This window comes from Thalassophryne amazonica, chromosome 7 (assembly GCF_902500255.1).
Source record: "Thalassophryne amazonica chromosome 7, fThaAma1.1, whole genome shotgun sequence".
NCBI lineage: Eukaryota > Metazoa > Chordata > Actinopteri > Batrachoidiformes > Batrachoididae > Thalassophryne > Thalassophryne amazonica.
The window spans coordinates 5,730,078-5,747,196 of NC_047109.1; the positions used below are offsets into that span (position 1 = coordinate 5,730,078).

The 17,119-nt window shown below is 39.7% G+C and overlaps 1 protein-coding gene across 3 annotated transcripts in view; it reads right to left on the minus strand.

The window, feature by feature from the left end:
* The window catches only part of tcaim (T cell activation inhibitor, mitochondrial), a 138,669-nt gene extending 124,112 nt beyond the window's left edge, over positions 1–14,557 (minus strand). The window contains exons 1-2 of one of the 3 annotated variants that reach the window (XM_034173751.1): positions 14,378–14,557; positions 5,253–5,384 (exon numbers count right to left, since the gene is read on the minus strand). The gene's annotated coding sequence lies outside the window, so the exon portion shown is untranslated. Of the gene's footprint in view, positions 1–5,252; positions 5,385–10,605; positions 10,654–14,377 lie in introns of those variants that run through there. The other 2 variants (XM_034173750.1, XM_034173749.1) reach the window with 2 other exon arrangements.
* Positions 14,558–17,119: the final 2,562 nt, after the last annotated feature.

A 17,119-nucleotide genomic window follows, 5' to 3' on the forward strand; every position in this document is an offset into this window, starting at 1 on the left:
TATACATACATACATATATACATACATATATATATACATATACATACACACACACACACACACACATATATATATATATAAACATGATTGGGATTGAAAAGGAGATAGGAGCATCTTCTTTACATTATGTGAAATGGAGTTTAGATGTGATAAGGTGACATTAGTGCAGGAATTTGTAAACGAGTTGTTACTGCACGTGATTTGTGGACATATTATTGCATGTGGTTATTTCACAGTGTTATTGTACAGCCTGACCCGCAGCAGGGAGGAACGACCTGCGGTATCGTTCCTTCTTGCACTGAGGGTGCCTCATTCTGTCACTGAACGAGCTGGTCAGCTCCACTACAATCCGGTGCAGAGGGTGAGAGGAGTTGTTCATGATGGATTTGAGCTTGGTTAACACCCTCCTCTCTGCCACCTCCTCCAGAGACTCCAGAGGACAGCCCAGGACAGAGGCAATTGTACAGCAAATGGATGGTTTTAGCAAGGTAAGGAAAAAAAGAAATTGACTAATGGCCCAGTCACACGGCACACGACGATTCCTGAACGAAGGGAAAAAGTAAAAAAAAAAACGTCACAATTCGTTGAGAAAAGGTGGACGAAAGAGCTTTTATCACCGAACAGTCTGTGAAGCAAGAGCGCAAAAGGGACAAAAGAGGAAATTAACAAAACCGAAGCTCACGATCTCGACAAAACGCACCTGGAGCCACAGCAGTGTGTGTCTGCATCTCTGAGTTCCAGGACTCAGCGCTGGGACGGAGCTCACAGCGCCTGAGTCCTGGAGAAACTGCAAACAGAATCTGTGGAGATCTGTGTGCACGTCAGTGGACCACCTGAGGTCATCATCCAGAGGGATCACGTCCATCATTATCAGAATCCACACTGTCTGTTGACATGCTGCGCGCTCCGTCTTCCTCCAATTAAAAAAAAAAAAAAAAGTGCGCCGTGGTCACTGCTAAATTAATCAGTGCGTGTGAACGTGCGCATTGACTCACATGTGCGGTTATTCCACCAGCTGATCAATGATCCATAACGTGAATTATTCCTTCCAGAACAGCTCTTTATATCATCATTTTGATTAATCTGCCTGTTGCCACATGTACAGAAGGACTGGATTGTCATTCCTACACTCAGATTGTTATATTTAATAAAAATAATAAGCGCACGCAGGAGCTCCTGCTGCCGCTGATGCTGCATTCAAGTACCATCGGAAATTACACAACTTTTTTGTTGTTTCAAATTCAACAGTTGCTTGTGGCAAAATAATTAATTATATCCACAAAAACAAAGATTAATTTTGGCCTAAGTAAGGTGCCTGAGCCCATTGAAGCTACCCCCCCCCCCCCCCCCACACAGATCAAAAAAATCCAAGCAAGCAGGCTGAGTTTGCCCTGTAATTTCCGATGTACATGAACGCAGCAGCAGCCTCAGCGCTCACAAACCGGCTTCTGCACTGTGTGAAAACGTTCAGCTGCTCCAACGAAGTCAAATTAAACAATAACGTTACAAAAACTACACAAACGCTTAAAAAACGTCAAGAACGACAGAAAAATGAAACACAGACGAATTGAGGTTTTCGTTGCCCTTCGTTCAAAATTTTCAGCAGTTCAAAAATCCTGAAGCGCCCGCTGCAGGAACGAGGCTGCGCGAAGGTTAAACGATGCCAACGACAGTCAACGAAGGTCCAGATTTCTTGTTTCGTCAGGTCTTCGTCACCCTTCGTTAAGTGCGTGTGACTGGGCCATTAGTTAAATTGAGCCTGAACAAATTAATGAAAACAAGATCTGAATTCCTTATGCAAAGGACCAGAAGAAACTACTATTTTCATGGGTCCAGACCTCCTTCTTGCACTGGGTTCACAGAAATGTGGAAAGTATTCAAATATTGCAGTGATTAGTACAAAAGGGAAGATACATACTTCCCCAAAAGAAAGAAATTAGTTTTTGTCTTTTTATTGTGGTCTTTATCCATACAAAATTTAGCTAGATGAAAATCCTTTTTACAAGGTTTCAATCTTCCTGTTCTTGCTGAAGAGGACACTGAGCATCTTGCTCAACCAGTTACTCAGCCTGAGTAAAAGAGTGCTGTGGCTGTAATGAAAAAGGGCAAATCACTGGAATGGGATGGGATCCGCCCAGAATTTTATCTCACTTTTTGGGATGAGTTAGGGCAATACCTCTTGGCCATGATACATAGATCTCTTGATGCTGGTGCCTTCTTCAGTGATTTGAATTCTGCTTTAATTGTAGTATTACCTAAATCCAATAAAGATTTAGATTAAATGTAACTACAGAACACTATCTACAACCCCTGGCAAAAATGATGGAATCACCGGCCTCGGAGGATGTTCATTCAGTTGTTTAATTTTGTAGAAAAAAAGCAGATCACAGACATGACACAAAACTAAAGTAATTTCAAATGGCAACTTTCTGGCTTTAAGAAACACTAAGAAATCAGGAAAAAAAATTGTGGCAGTCAGTAACGGTTACTTTTTTAGACCAAGCAGAGGGAAAAAAATATGGAATCACTCAATTATGAAGAAAAAATTATGGAATCATGAAAAACAAAAGAACGAGCCAACACATCACTAGTATTTTGTTGCACCACCTCTGGCTTTTATAACAGCTTGCAGTCTCTGAGGCATGGACTTAATGAGTGACAAACAGTACTCTTCATCAATCTGGCTCCAACTTTCTCTGATTGCTGTTGCCAGATCAGCTTTGCAGGTTGGAGCCTTGTCATGGACCATTTTCTTCAACTTTCACCAAAGATTTTCAATTAGATTAAGATCTGGACTATTTGCAGGCCATGACACTGACCCTATGTGTCTTTTTGCAAGGAATGTTTTCAGTTTTTGCTCTATGGCAAGATGCATTATCATCTTGAAAAATGATTTCATCATCCCCAAACATCCTCTCAATTGATGGCATAAGAAAAGTGTCCAAAATATCAACGTAAACTTGTGCATTTATTGATGATGTAATGACAGCCATCTCCCCAGCGCCTTTACCTGACATGCAGCCCCATATCATCAATGACTGTGGAAATTTACATGTTCTCTACTGGCAGTCATCTTTATAAATCTCATTGGAACGGCACCAAACAAAAGTTCCAGCATCATCACCTTGCCCAATGCAGATTCAAGATTCATCACTGAATATGACTTTCATCCAGTCATCCACAGTCCATGATTGCTTTTCCTTAGCCCATTGTAACCTTGTGTTTTTCTGTTTAGGTGTTAATGATGGCTTTCGTTTAGCTTTTCTGTATGTAAATCCCATTTCCTTTAGGCAGTTTCTTACAGTTCGGTCACAGACGTTGACTCCAGTTTCCTCCCATTCGTTCCTCATTTGTTTTGTTGTGCATTTTCGATTTTTGAGACATATTGCTTTAAGTTTTCTGTCTTGACGCTTTGATGTCTTCCTTGGTCTACCAGTATGTTTGGCTTTAACAACCTTCCCATGTTGTTTGTATTTGGTCCAGAGTTTAGACACAGCTGACTGTGAACAACCAACATCTTCTGCAACATTGCGTGATGATTTACTCTCTTTTAAGAGTTTGATAATCCTCTCCTTTGTTTCAATTGACATCTCTCGTGTTGGAGCCATGATTCATGTCAGTCCACTTGGTGCAACAGCTCTGCAAGGTGTGATCACTCCTTTTTAGATGCAGACTAACGAGCAGATCTGATTTGATGCAGGTGTTAGTTTTGGGGATGAAAATTTACAGGGTGATTCCATAATTTATTCCTCAGAATTGAGTGAGTCCATATTTTTTTCCCTCTGCTTGGTCTAAAAAAGTAACCGTTACTGACTGCCACAATTATTCTTCTTGATTTCTTATCGTGTTTCTTAAAGCCAGAAAGTTGCCATTTGAAATGACTTTAGTTTTGTGTCATGTCTGTGATCTGCTTTTTTTCTACAAAATTAAACAACTGAATGAACATCCTCCAAGACCGGTGATTCCATAATTATTGCCAGGGGTTGTATTCTAAACTCAGAAATTAAAATATCTGTCCAGGTCTTGGCCTCCCCCTTAAAACCCCATTTAGCCAAAATGGTTCACTGTAACCATAAAAGTTTCATTAAATCACAGCTTGCTTCTCATAATGCTTGTCGCCTTCTCCACGTTATTCATGCTGCCAAAGATATAGCATCTCTGTGCACTATATTAAGAAAAGCCCTTTGATAGGATTCAGTGCGGTTATTTGTGGGAGGTTTTGCAAAGTTTTCAAATGGGTCACATTTCTCCATGTAATGTGTAGTTAAATCAGGAAGGGCATCCGGCCTAAAATTGCGTCAAATCAACATGCAGATCCACCTCACATCTTCTGTGGCAAGTCCGAGTAAAAAAAAACAAAACAAACAAAAAACAAAACACAAAACAAGGGAACAGCTGAAGGGACTTACTACTAAATTATTATACAATAATCTTATTGCAATGATAAATACTAATGGCATTATTTCATCAAAAATCACCTTATCCCAGTCTTGCAGACAAGGTTGCCCTTTAAGCCCATTCTCATATGCTCTCTCATTGGAGTCCCTCGCACAGCATCCATCTCTCCAATCACTTTTAATAGCACTCCCCACTCCATATATATGCTCCATATATGCTGATGCTGATTTCAATAAATTCAGGTGTGGTGTCACCGAATTCACTGAACACAGTGGTCTCCTGCAGGTTATACTATAGCACTCAGTTTGAAAAAATGTGCAACAATTGAATTTTAGTGAATTAGTGAATTTTCTTGCTCATTTTATGACTTATTTTAATAAAAAAAAAAAAAAAATCACTAAAATTCAGTTTTTGCATTTTTCCAAACTGAGTGCTGTCGTATAACCAGCAGGACCCCACTGATGCATGCAGTAAATTTTGTGTCACTACAACATAAAACATTGACACTATTGAAAATTTAAGCAATAAAAAATTCTCCAAAGTTTTTCACAATGATGTTTTTCCAAACTGAGTGCTACAGTATAACCAGCAGGAGACCATTGATGTGCTCAGTGAATTTGGCGACACCACACCTGAATTTATTGAATATTTTTCTGGTGTCTTTTTTTGCACTTTGTAGATGGTCCTTGTGCTTCCGTTTCCTGCTCGTTCAGATCAATATTATTTTTCCAGCACAGAGGACAGTTCATATGGATAAAAATAACGTTGTAGCTCGTTGTCTACCTTCCTGAGGTTACAAACTAGTGTTGTTTGTTTTTCTACAATGTTTCTCTTAAGATTATTGGGCCGTTTACCGGAGGGGAAAGTTTCTGTCCTCTGTGAGTTTGACAGGTGGACACTGTCCCCGGAGTGGGACACACCCAGCAGGACCGGGCATGTCACACCATCGAGAGCTGCTCGGATCACCTCCTCAGGCTGTAGTGAGCCTGCAAAAAATAAATAAATAAATAAATCTTTTTTGCGGTGATAGGATTTGCAATCATGATTTCCTGCAATAACTGAACTGTAAACTCAAATCCATAAACTACTTAAACTGACAAAAAATATATATATCATGAATGATATTCATGTTTTGTGAGACACACATTCACGTTTTGGGAGATATTTTTTCAGTATTCACGTTTTGCAATTAACGGTTTGCAGATCATTCATGATTTGCAGCTGATTCATGTTTTGGGGGTGAACAGCCAATAAAATTAACATTAAATCAGGAAAGTATTAAACTTACTCTGACACCAACACATTCTGAAATATTAGTGTAGAAAGCTACATGGATCTACGCTGTTAAGCTGCGCTGCTGAGCTGAACCGAGCTGCTGCTGTTTTCAGCACAGCACAGCTCCTAAAACCATTATAAAACATGTATGCATGTATATATACTGTAGTGTTCAGAATAATAGTAGTGCTATGTGACTAAAAAGATTAATCCAGGTTTTGAGTATATTACTTATTGTTACATGGGAAACAAGGTACCAGTAGATTCAGGAGATTCTCACAAATCCAACAAGACCAAGCATTCATGATATGCACACTCTTAAGGCTATGAAATTGGGCTATTAGTAAAAAAAAAAAGTAGAAAAGGGGGTGTTCACAATAATAGTAGTGTGGCATTCAGTCAGTGAGTTCGTCAATTTTGTGGAACAAACAGGTGTGAATCAGGTGTTCCCTATTTAAGGATGAAGCCAGCACCTGTTGAACATGCTTTTCTCTTTGAAAGCCTGAGGAAAATGGGACGTTCAAGACATTGTTCAGAAGAACAGCGTAGTTTGATTAAAAAGTTGATTGGAGAGGGGAAAACTTATACGCAGGTGCAAAAAAATTATAGGCTGTTCATCTACAGTGATCTCCAATGCTTTAAAATGGACAAAAAAAAACAGAGATGTGTGGAAGAAAACATAAAACAACCATCAAAATGGATAGAAGAAGGCCTAAAGAGAAATGGAGGAATATTTTGTGGACTGATGAGAGCAAAATTGTTCTTTTGGGTCCAAGGGCCACAGACAGTTTGTGAGACAACCCCCAAACTCTGAATTCAAGCCACAGTTCACAGTGAAGAATGGTGGTGCAAGCATCATGATATGGGCATGTTTCTCCTACTATGGTGTTGGGCCTATATATCGCATACCAGGTATCATGGATCAGTTTGGATATGGCAAAATACTTGAAGAGGTCATGTTGCCTTATGCTGAAGAGGACATGCCCTTGAAATGGGTGTTTCAACAAGACAATGACCCCAAGCACACTAGTAAACAAGGAAAATCTTGGTTGCAAACCAACAAAATTAATGCCTCGCAGATGTGAAGAAATCATGAAAAACTGTGGTTATACAACTAAATACTAAAACCCCTGGCAAAAATTATGGAATCACCGGCCTCAGAGGATGTTCATTCAATTGTTTAATTTTGTAGAAAAAAAGCAGATCACAGACATGACACAAAACTAAAGTCATTTCAAATGGCAACTTTCTGGCTTTCCGGCGTGCTTCAAACACTCGTGAGCTGCAGAGTTCAGTGGCTGTAGCTTAGCAGGGCAGACGAAGAGCTAATTCAGCCAGCACCGTGTTTGCTGAAGGCAAATGTTTGGGCGCATTTTGGATTTTATTATTTGCTGCGTAAGGAGGAGCTTGACATGACTTATGCAGTGTGTAAAATCTGCAAAATGAAAGTCAAGTACTTCGGAAACACTTCAAATCCGCAAGCCCATATGCTACGTCATCACCCGGTGCTAAAAGAGGGGAGCAGCGGTATCTGCCGACTACTGACCAGCTAAAGTGCCAGCCAACTCCGAACGAGCAAAGCAGATAAGTAAATTTACATCTAGAATCACTTGATTAACCCTGTAAAGCTGCATTTTCTTAAACATAAACATTTTTTAAGTAATATAACTATTTCTCAGAGCTCTTTGAATCGAAAATCGATTCTGAATCGAATCGTCACCCCAAGAATCGGAATCGAACTGAATCGTGAGTTGTTGAACGATTCACATTCCTACCCTTTTCTACTTTTTATTTACTAATAGCCCAATTTCATAGCCTTAAGAGTGTGCATACCATGAATGTTTGGTCTTGTTGGATTTGTGAGAATCTACTGAATCTACTGGTACCTTGTTTCCCATGTAACAACAAGAAATATACTCAAAACCTGGATTAATCTTTTTAGTCACATTGCACTACTATTATTCTGAACACTACTGTATGTATGTATGTATAAATATATATATATATTTTTAACACAATTACCCTTTATTGACCGAGTTTCATTGATGAAGTCAGTGGTGTGTGTGTGCACATCTCTGTGTGTGAGTGGTGTGTGTAAGTGTCATCCGTGCCCTTGGATGACACCAGCACGGGCAGGAAACACACCTGTTTATCAACCAAATGTCACAGACAAAGTGACAAGAAGAACCAAAATGACTTAAGGAAATATTGTCTCCCTTGTTCCTCCGTTTGTGGCTTTGCCAACATGCGCAGCTTTCTGGAATATTCCACCTGTTTCTTGACGAGACTTATAGAACTTCAAGAGTGAACTCACTAAAGTGCACTCGTCCCCAGCAGAGGACGACCCCAACCAGTGACGTCAAGCAGAAGTGCCCTCCACTGACTTCAGCCAATGGCCATTTACATGTCAATTTAGTGGCAAATTTGATTCAAATAATATTATCTACACTGCACTCTAACATTGTGCAAGTGTATGAATAACAGTTAATTTTTACCAAGGAATGCACAAACAAATTCTCAAAAGCATTTCTGTTCCCCTTTAAGTACTTGGGAGTGGAAATTTTTCTTTCCTTAGTTAGTACTGCAAATAAAAATTTTAGCGGAATATATAATAAAATTGAGTCAGATCTTGATAGATGGTCTTATCTCCCCAAATCATTACAAGTGTGTCTATCAATAGTGAAGATGGATATACTTCCAAGGGACAGTTTATTTTCCTCCATGTTACCTTTGTCACCGCAACTGATTACTGGGACAAAATTCACTCTTTGATCCCTTGATTTATCTAGGGTGGGAAATGACCAAGATTGACAACTCTTCAGTGCCAAAATCAGAGGGTGACCTCTCAGTTCCTAATTTTAAACATTATTACTGGTCATTCAGTTTAAAATTACTATCAGTTTTGCTAAATCCTCCCTCTGTTACCTGCTGGAAATCTACAGAGTAATTTGGCATTAGGGAATGTATGCTTAATTAGGGAAGCAAATATGGACTCACTCAATTCTGAGGAATAAATTATGGAATCACCCTGTAAATTTCCATCCCTAAAACTAACACCTGCATCAAATCAGATCTGCTCGTTAGTTTGCATCTAAAAAGGAGTGATCACACCTTGGAGAGCTGTTGCACCAAGTGGACTGACATGAATCATGGTTCCAACTCGAGAGATGTCAATTGAAACAAAGGAGAGGATTATCAAACTCTTAAAAGAGGGTAAATCATCACACAATGTTGCAAAAGATGTTGGTTGGTCACAGTCAGCTGTGTCTAAACTCTGGACCAAATACAAACAACATGGGAAGGTTGTTAAAGGCAAACATACTGGTAGACCAAGGAAGACATCAAAGCATCAAGACAGAAAACTTAAAGCAATATGTCTCAAAAATCAAAAATGCACAACAAAACAAATGAGGAACGAATGGGAGGAAACTGGAGTCAACGTCTGTGACCGAACTGTAAGAAACTGCCTAAAGGAAATGGGATTTACATACAGAAAAGCTAAACGAAAGCCATCATTAACACCTAAACAGAAAAAAACAAGGTTACAATGGGCTAAGGAAAAGCAATCGTGGACTGTGGATGACTGGATGAAAGTCATATTCAGTGATGAATCTTGAATCCTCATTGGGCAAGGTGATGATGCTGGAACTTTTGTTTGATGCCGTTCCAATGAGATTTATAAAGATGACTACCTGAAGAGAACATGTAAATTTCCACAGTCACTGATGATACGGGGCTGCATGTCAGGTGAAGGCACTGGGGAGATGGCTGTCATTACATCATCAATAAATGCACAAGTTTACGTATCCCATCAATTGAAAGGATGTTTGGGGATGATGAAATCATTTTTCAAGATGATAATGCATCTTGCCAAAAACTGTGAAAACAGTCCTTGCAAAAAGACACATAGGGTCAATGTCATGGCCTGCAAATAGTTCGGATCTTAATCCAATTGAAAATCTTTGGTGGAAGTTGAAGAAAATGGTCCATGACAAGGCTCCAACCTGCAAAGTTGATCTGGCAACAGCAATCAGAGAAAGTTGGAGCCAGATTGATGAAGAGTACTGTTTGTCACTCATTAAGTCCATGCCTCAGAGACTGCAAGCTGTTATAAAAGCCAGAGGTGGTGCAACAAAATACTAGTGATGTGTTCTTTTGTTTTTCATGATTCCATAATTTATTCCTCAGAATTGAGTGATTCCATATTTTTTTCCCTCTGCTTGGTCTAACAAAGTAACCGTTACTGACTGCCACAATTTTTTTTCCTGATTTCTTATAGTTTCTTAAAGCCAGAAAGTTGCCATTTGAAATTACTTTAGTTTTGTGTCGTCTGATCTGCTTTTTTTTTCTACAAAATTAAACAACTGAATGAACATCCTCCGAGGCCGGTGATTCCATCATTTTTGCCAGGAGTTGTAGACCACATTGACATTTGACAAGTTCTGTGGAATAAATAACCTGCATTTAAGCAAATGAAGCAGGAGTGATTTTATTATGTTGAAACATAATTTTAGGTTTAAAATGTACCTATTCTATAACATATGCGTTTAATTGGAACGGTATGTAATTCACGCTTCAAATATTTTTGTCTGGTGGCCCTGCATTCAGATGAATTTGGGGACCTCCGTTTTTAAACACTTCTACAATCACATAAACTGACCTGAGAATAAGATCCTTTTCTTTACAAAAAACACTGTGTTAAATGCTTCTTTAATAACTCAAACTGCCCTCAGATTAAAATCCTTATCTTGACAGTCCCTGTGTTTTAAATGCTTCTACAATCACACAAATTAACCTCAGAATAAAATCCTTCCCTTCCCACAATCCCTGTATATTAAACGTTTCTATAATCACACAAACTAACCTCAGAATAAAACCCTTCCCACAGTCCCTGTGTATTAAACGCTTCTATAATGACACAAACTAACCTTTTTCTTTCTTGACCTCAGTGGTTCTACTGTTTGGTTTCCGCCATGTTTGTTTTTGTTCTGATCACTCCATGCTTGAGAAAGGTGAGTCCGTCGGCCGCCATCTTGTCACTCCCTTCCTGTCATATTTTGGAGTAATTTTGAATAGTTATTGGGAACTGTAGTCTTGTTTAAGGGTGGGCGATAAAGGGCTTAAATGAAAAAGCATATGATGCATATGACGTACTTCCGGGGACAGCCCCCAGTATCATTATTTACATTAACTCTTGCTAAAACTTACAGACACCTCTCCCATTTGCCTTGTCTTCCCGTTTCCACTGGGAACTGAAAAAACCTGCACTTTTTACAACAGCTGAAAACAAAACAGTGCAACATTTTTCCATTAGAAGTGATGCTGTGTTTGTGCAGGCTGTCCCTGGAAGTGGTCAAATCCTGCAGTATCACACAGGGGTTCAAACGAGACTACCCAGTTATTACCCATCAAAAAATTGTCATTGTATATAAGCCATATCGGAGTCTCAGGTGATGCACTGCATTGTGGGAGAGGTCAGAGTTCACTAGTACTAAACACATTCAACATGTGTGAGCAGCCAATTAAATCAAAGTAATTTCTCTCTGTGTTTATCAGTATATTGTGTCTCTCTAGTGTCAGCCAAGAAGGTAATTCCAGCTTCAACAGCATATCCTAAAGTTGCTGCAGTTAAAAAGCTCATAGTTGGATCTTGGGATCAAGCTGAAGGCCCACCGCGAGGCAAGCTGTCTATTCCAGCCCCTGCCTCTCGGCACCCCCATGATGCTCTTAACTGAGTGTCCTGCGCAGTCTAAAGAGTTTACTTTGAAAAAAATTAGGGTGTTCAAAGCAAGCCTGGTTGCCTGAATACCCCAGCTAGGAATAAAAGATCCCATGCACAGCTGGGTATTTACTGCGCTCGCAGCCCGGAAGTCCCTGTTGTGTGGGCCGCTGAAGAGGAGGTACTGCTGGCCCACCACCACCAGAGGGCGCCCTGCTTGGAGTGCGGGCTCCAAGCACGAGAGGGCGCCAGACCTAGAAGAAGTGACAGCTGTCATTCATCCCCTGCACCAGCTGTCACTCGTTCGTCATCATCACCATCATAAAAGCCGGACTGCAACTCCACCTCCTCGCCGAGAAATCGACTACCAGTAACAAGGTAATTTCTCTGCTGCCTGACACTGTGTGTGTTTAACCTGAACTTCTATTGCAGCCGTTTTCCTGGAGTGTTTCCTTATCTGGAGGATTGGCGTTTGGTGTGACAGTGACGGCTTTGTCTCACACCCCAACTCAGATAAGTGGTTGACCAGGAGCTGCACGAGTGTGTATGATTGGAGGTGGAGGTGCTCCCTCCTGTGTTTGGACTGTGAATTACTGAGTGTGCGGACTCACACTCACACATCATATCTCTGCTTTCTGCCAGCAGTACCAGGGTCGACAGCCGAAGACAGAGGCCACCTGGGGACTCGGGACTTGGCGGCTCCGGTGTTCTTCAGACCGTTGGTGGTGGAAGCCGTGTGGGACACGGCTTCTCTCTCGTCAGGGGTCTTCTATTTTCGAGCCTGCCCACACGTCACCTGGTGTTTATTGACTGTGCAAATTACTGTACATTTCGTTGTGTATTATCACAACATTAAATTGTTACCTTTTGGCTTACTCATTGTCCGTTCATTTGCGCCCCCTGTTGTGGGTCCGTGCTACGACACCTTCCCAACAGTCGCCCCCTCATTGGCGAGCAAACCCTTAGCAAAAAGTAGTATACTTAAAGTTCATTTTATTAAGTATGCTTCAGTATAAGTATAGCAAGTATACTACAGACCGTGTACTGTTAGTATACTAGAAAGTACACAAATTTAATTCTTTTTCGGACTAAATTGGAACATTTCAAGTTTATAAAAGTATATTTTAAAGTTTGTTTTAAGTTTGCAAAAGTACACTTTAAAATATACAAGTACGCTCATCTATATACTATCAATGTACTTGGTATATCTCTCTTGTATGCTTAAAGTATACCACACATACACTTATCAATGTACTTGATATATCCCTCTCCTATGCTTAAAGTATACCACAAGTGCACTTATCGATATACTGCCATTGTACTAGTTGTATACTTTGAGTCCCTATTTTTAGTTTATTATCGTATACTTAAAGTATACTGTTATACACATTGGTTATTTCACTATTTTACTTTTATACTTTAATTTTGCTTGGCATATTACTTGTAGCTTACTATTTATATACTGAAAATATACTCTTTAAAGTATTCTTAAAGGTTACTCATACTGTATGTACACAAGAGTGTGATGCATTTAAAAAATCACAAGACAGAATGTTGAAAACAAGTTTGATATATTTTCAAACATTTCAAAAACAAAGACCTATGAAATAAAGTCCTTCCTTTGTGGAGAAAATTAAAGTTAAAAAGTGCATGTAAAATGTAAACATAATGGTCTCTCCAAGATCAAGTCCTTATTTGTAAAAATGTAAACATAGCATTTTCAACTGAGAACTAAAGTCCTTCCTTGTCAAAAAAGGTAAAAGAAAAGTGTGAACCTTTGGAACCAAAAATAAATAACTACACAGAAAAAAAACTGTACTTTTATGACTTCTTTTCAGTTACTTCAGTCAATGGCTTGACTTAGCATATCTTGCTCCAAGTGCATAATAAGTGTTAGTACTTTGTGGCAGAAAGACATAAGTATACTAAAGTACTATACTTTTCAGTATAAGCCAAGTATACTTCACTATATTATTCTTAAGTATATAAAATATAGTTTATAAAATCATCTTCAAGTATACTTCCTCAATTTCAGTAAAAATATGTATACTCATAGTACACTTGAATAAACTTCTTTTTGCTAAGGGAAGGCAGAGCCGCTGAAACCAAAACACTGAGAACAAATCCAATTTGTTGCGGTCACGTTGCTAACCGGATATGATGTAGCTCCATGCCCATCTGTAAGAATGTGGTTCTATTTCGTGGGTTTTCTTCTCTGAACTGGAGCCACGATTAACAGGGATGGCTGGGGGCATTTGTATTGTGCCGCTAGAGGTGAAATTTTTGGACTGGCGCAAGATGGATGAAAGCAAAAGCATTTGCCAAGAATGTTTTCATTAATCAAGAACCAATGTCTGAAGTTCAAAGACGATCACATACCCTCATAGCTCCGACCATAAACGAACCCAGCTAGCAATCCAGCAGCATTATTCCCATGACCCACCGGGCAGCGTCTGGGAAACCAAAGTCTTTGGTTCCGGTGGGAGAGCCTATGCTCCCCTTTTTTTTGTAGATTTAACAGTTTTTTTTTTATGTGAGTCAGCCGTGGTTCATTCACTGTAAATCTATTTACATATGTCGTCTGTAAAGTTATCTACTGTGCTGCTGTATTTTTTACAGGAATTCCCTGGTAACCACAGCTGCCAGCGTTTTCCTGTAAAAACAATAGTTTTTTTTTACAGTGTACACAATTTCCCCACAGAAAAGAAAGATCCAGATGGACGTAAAAGATGGTCTAAAATTGTAAGTTTCTTACACACATTTATTTTGTCAATATCCTGAAACCGTGCCGAATAATAATGTGGTTGATGGCGCTGTTTTTGTGCATCGGCTTATGACTGTAATGTCGCGCCATGAATGACATGGCGCGTAATATTGTAATATTGACATGTTCTATAAACAAACTGCATGCATGCACATATCACTGTATGTTTGTCAACTTATCAAAACAAACGTGACACCAAAGAGGTTATATGTGAGACCCACCTTTCTTGTAATCAGCCGGCGGAGTAGCGATTTGCCATCCCTGCTTGGCAAATATTCTGCAATATCGGCTAACATGCAAGATGGCCACAGTTTCAGACCGTAGACTTCGTCTAACCGTCCGTCAGTTGCCTTCAAGGGGTCAGAAATTTGTTTGTCTCCAACTATCAAGAAGGACTGGTCATTTTCAACAGCTGCTCTCTCTTCCTACTTTGTCAGCACCAACGGTAGTTTCTGTACCGATGCAGCATACGCAAGGGCAGCCAGTTCTTCTTTCTGTTTCTGTCTACTGCCGTACGCAGTCCTGGTTGTAACAGGCAAATCCGCGGAGTTTACAAAAACACTTTAAATTGTCAACTTGACTTCCTGTAATGGCCGCCATCGAGATAGCCACGCTAATCCAAACGCCGCTATTTTCTGCAAAATGAACTTGTTTTAGACCGTGGACTTAATATTTAGGAGCACAAACGATACTGTTTAAGGAGAGAAAATGCCAGGGTCTACGAAAAATAGCAAGGATAAAGCAAAACTGGGTACGCAAACGAAACCTTCTGACTTTGGAAGATGTTTGGAGCAGAGACCGAGCACTGTTAGCTCCATAGACGAAGCTAGCAAGAGAATTAGCAACAAGGCTAGCACAGAGATGGCTGAAATGCTCACTGAAACCTCCGGGGGACATCGTAACAGCGAACTCATGCTTGTGAAGGACGAGATTCTGAAGGCGGTGGCTGATCTCCGGTCTGAGTTTACAGGCAAATTGAATGGTATACTGAAGGCATCAGAAGAAACAACAAAACAGCTAAGTGATTGTACCAATAGCATCGGGCAGGCTGAGATCCGCCTGTCCGTTGATGACTACTGCGCAATGAACGAAAGAGTGGAGAAGTTGGAAAAAAAGAATCCAGGTCCTCTAGAACAAGGTTATCGATATGGAAACGAGGTCTCGTCTAAACAACGTGCGCCTCGTGAATCTGTCGGAGGGAGCTGAGAATCCCGACATCTGCGCTTTTCTCAAGAGCTGGCTTCCAGACGCACCGGATATGCACCTGCGGGAGCCCATCATGTTGGAGCGGGTGCACCGGATTGGGCCTAAAAGGGTCACGGGAGACCCTCCGAGACCGCTGATCATGAAATTCCAGAGTTACAAACAGAAGACGGCTGTGATTAATGCCGCAAAGCAGAACAAAAATGTCCTGTACAAGAATGTTCGCGTTCGGCTTCACCATGACTTGGCTACAGAGGTACACAAACAGTGGAAGCAATATGCCACGGTGTGTAAACAACTTTGGGAGCTGGGACTGAGACATGGAATAAGATCGCCTGCCACAATGCTGGTAACGTACAAAGACAAGACTCTGACATTTGATAAACCCGTGGAGGTGGAGGAGTTCACGCAAGGTCAAAGAAGACAGATTATCAGATCAATAATAGTTTTGATTGTAAAGTTTAAAAAATTGAGCTAAACAGTCATGTGCTATTTTACGTTCATTTGAGTTAAACAAATCTGCGTCATGACTCAATGCAAATTCCAGAATTTTTTTTTTTTGGGGGGGGGGGGGGGGGGTTCCTCTTTCTTTCTTTCTTTCTTCTTTTTTCTTTTCTCCCAATAAGGTAAACCGGTCAATAACGTTGCACAATATTATATCCCCTCCACCACGGGTGAGACTGGAGTTTCAAATAGCTTGCAATTCCTATTGTTATTATTAAAATATACATTCTTTTTTCTTCTTCCCTATTTCCCTTTATTTTTTCTTTATTATTACTTTTTATTTTTTTATTTTAATATTATTTTCTCTTAGTCTTGCTTAGTTTAATTATGTTTATTATCTTCGTGATATTGTGTTATCCATAAGAATGTGCACATTGACTTGCTAAACAGTTGTTTTTTTTTTACTATCTGTTTCGGAGCAGCTTGGACTTTACTTTTCTGTGTATTATTAAACCGAGAGGATTGATTTCAAATCTATCCCTAAAGGTTAGAGGAAGTCAACATAACCAAGGGGGAACAAACATCCCATGAGCGAATGGGGCGTTTTTTTTTTTTTTTTCTGTTTTAAGAGTTCAAAGGGTTCAGGATCTGTTTTACTGTTTTATGGTTAACCTTACTCAATAGCCAGCTAAAGTTATGTTTCTTTATAAATGGCAGAAAAGGCAAATCTGAAATGTATGTCGTGGAATTGCAGAGGGTTACAGAAAATAAAAAAATTAAGTTATGAATAAACTTAGGGATTCAGGTTCAAAAATTTTATTTTTACAGGGGATGCAAACAGTTGATGAAGACCATATAAAAATAAGCAGAAGATGGCAGGGAGCTGTGTATGCAGCATCATTTAATTCACAGGCAAGGGGAGTCATGACTCTTATTCATAGTTCAATCCCCTTTCAAGTTTCAAATATAATCAAAGATAAGCTTGGCAGGTATTTAATTATCCAAGGCTCATGACTTGCAACTTAGATTGAACCTTGTAAATGTTTACAGTCCGAATGTGGATGATTCCAATTTCTTTACTGATTTTTTTCTTACTCTTTCTTCACTTCCAGGCTCATATATAATAGCAGGGGACTGGAATTGCACTCTAGACCCGGTTGTGGAACATTCCATAGGAGGTCACCAAGCACATAATAAAAGTAGGGCAACTATTAAACATTTCATTAGAGAAATGAACCTTATTGCTGTATGGAGGTATTTTAAACCTGATGAAAAGGCATATTCTTGTTATTCTGGAGTATATGGGACTTTTTCAC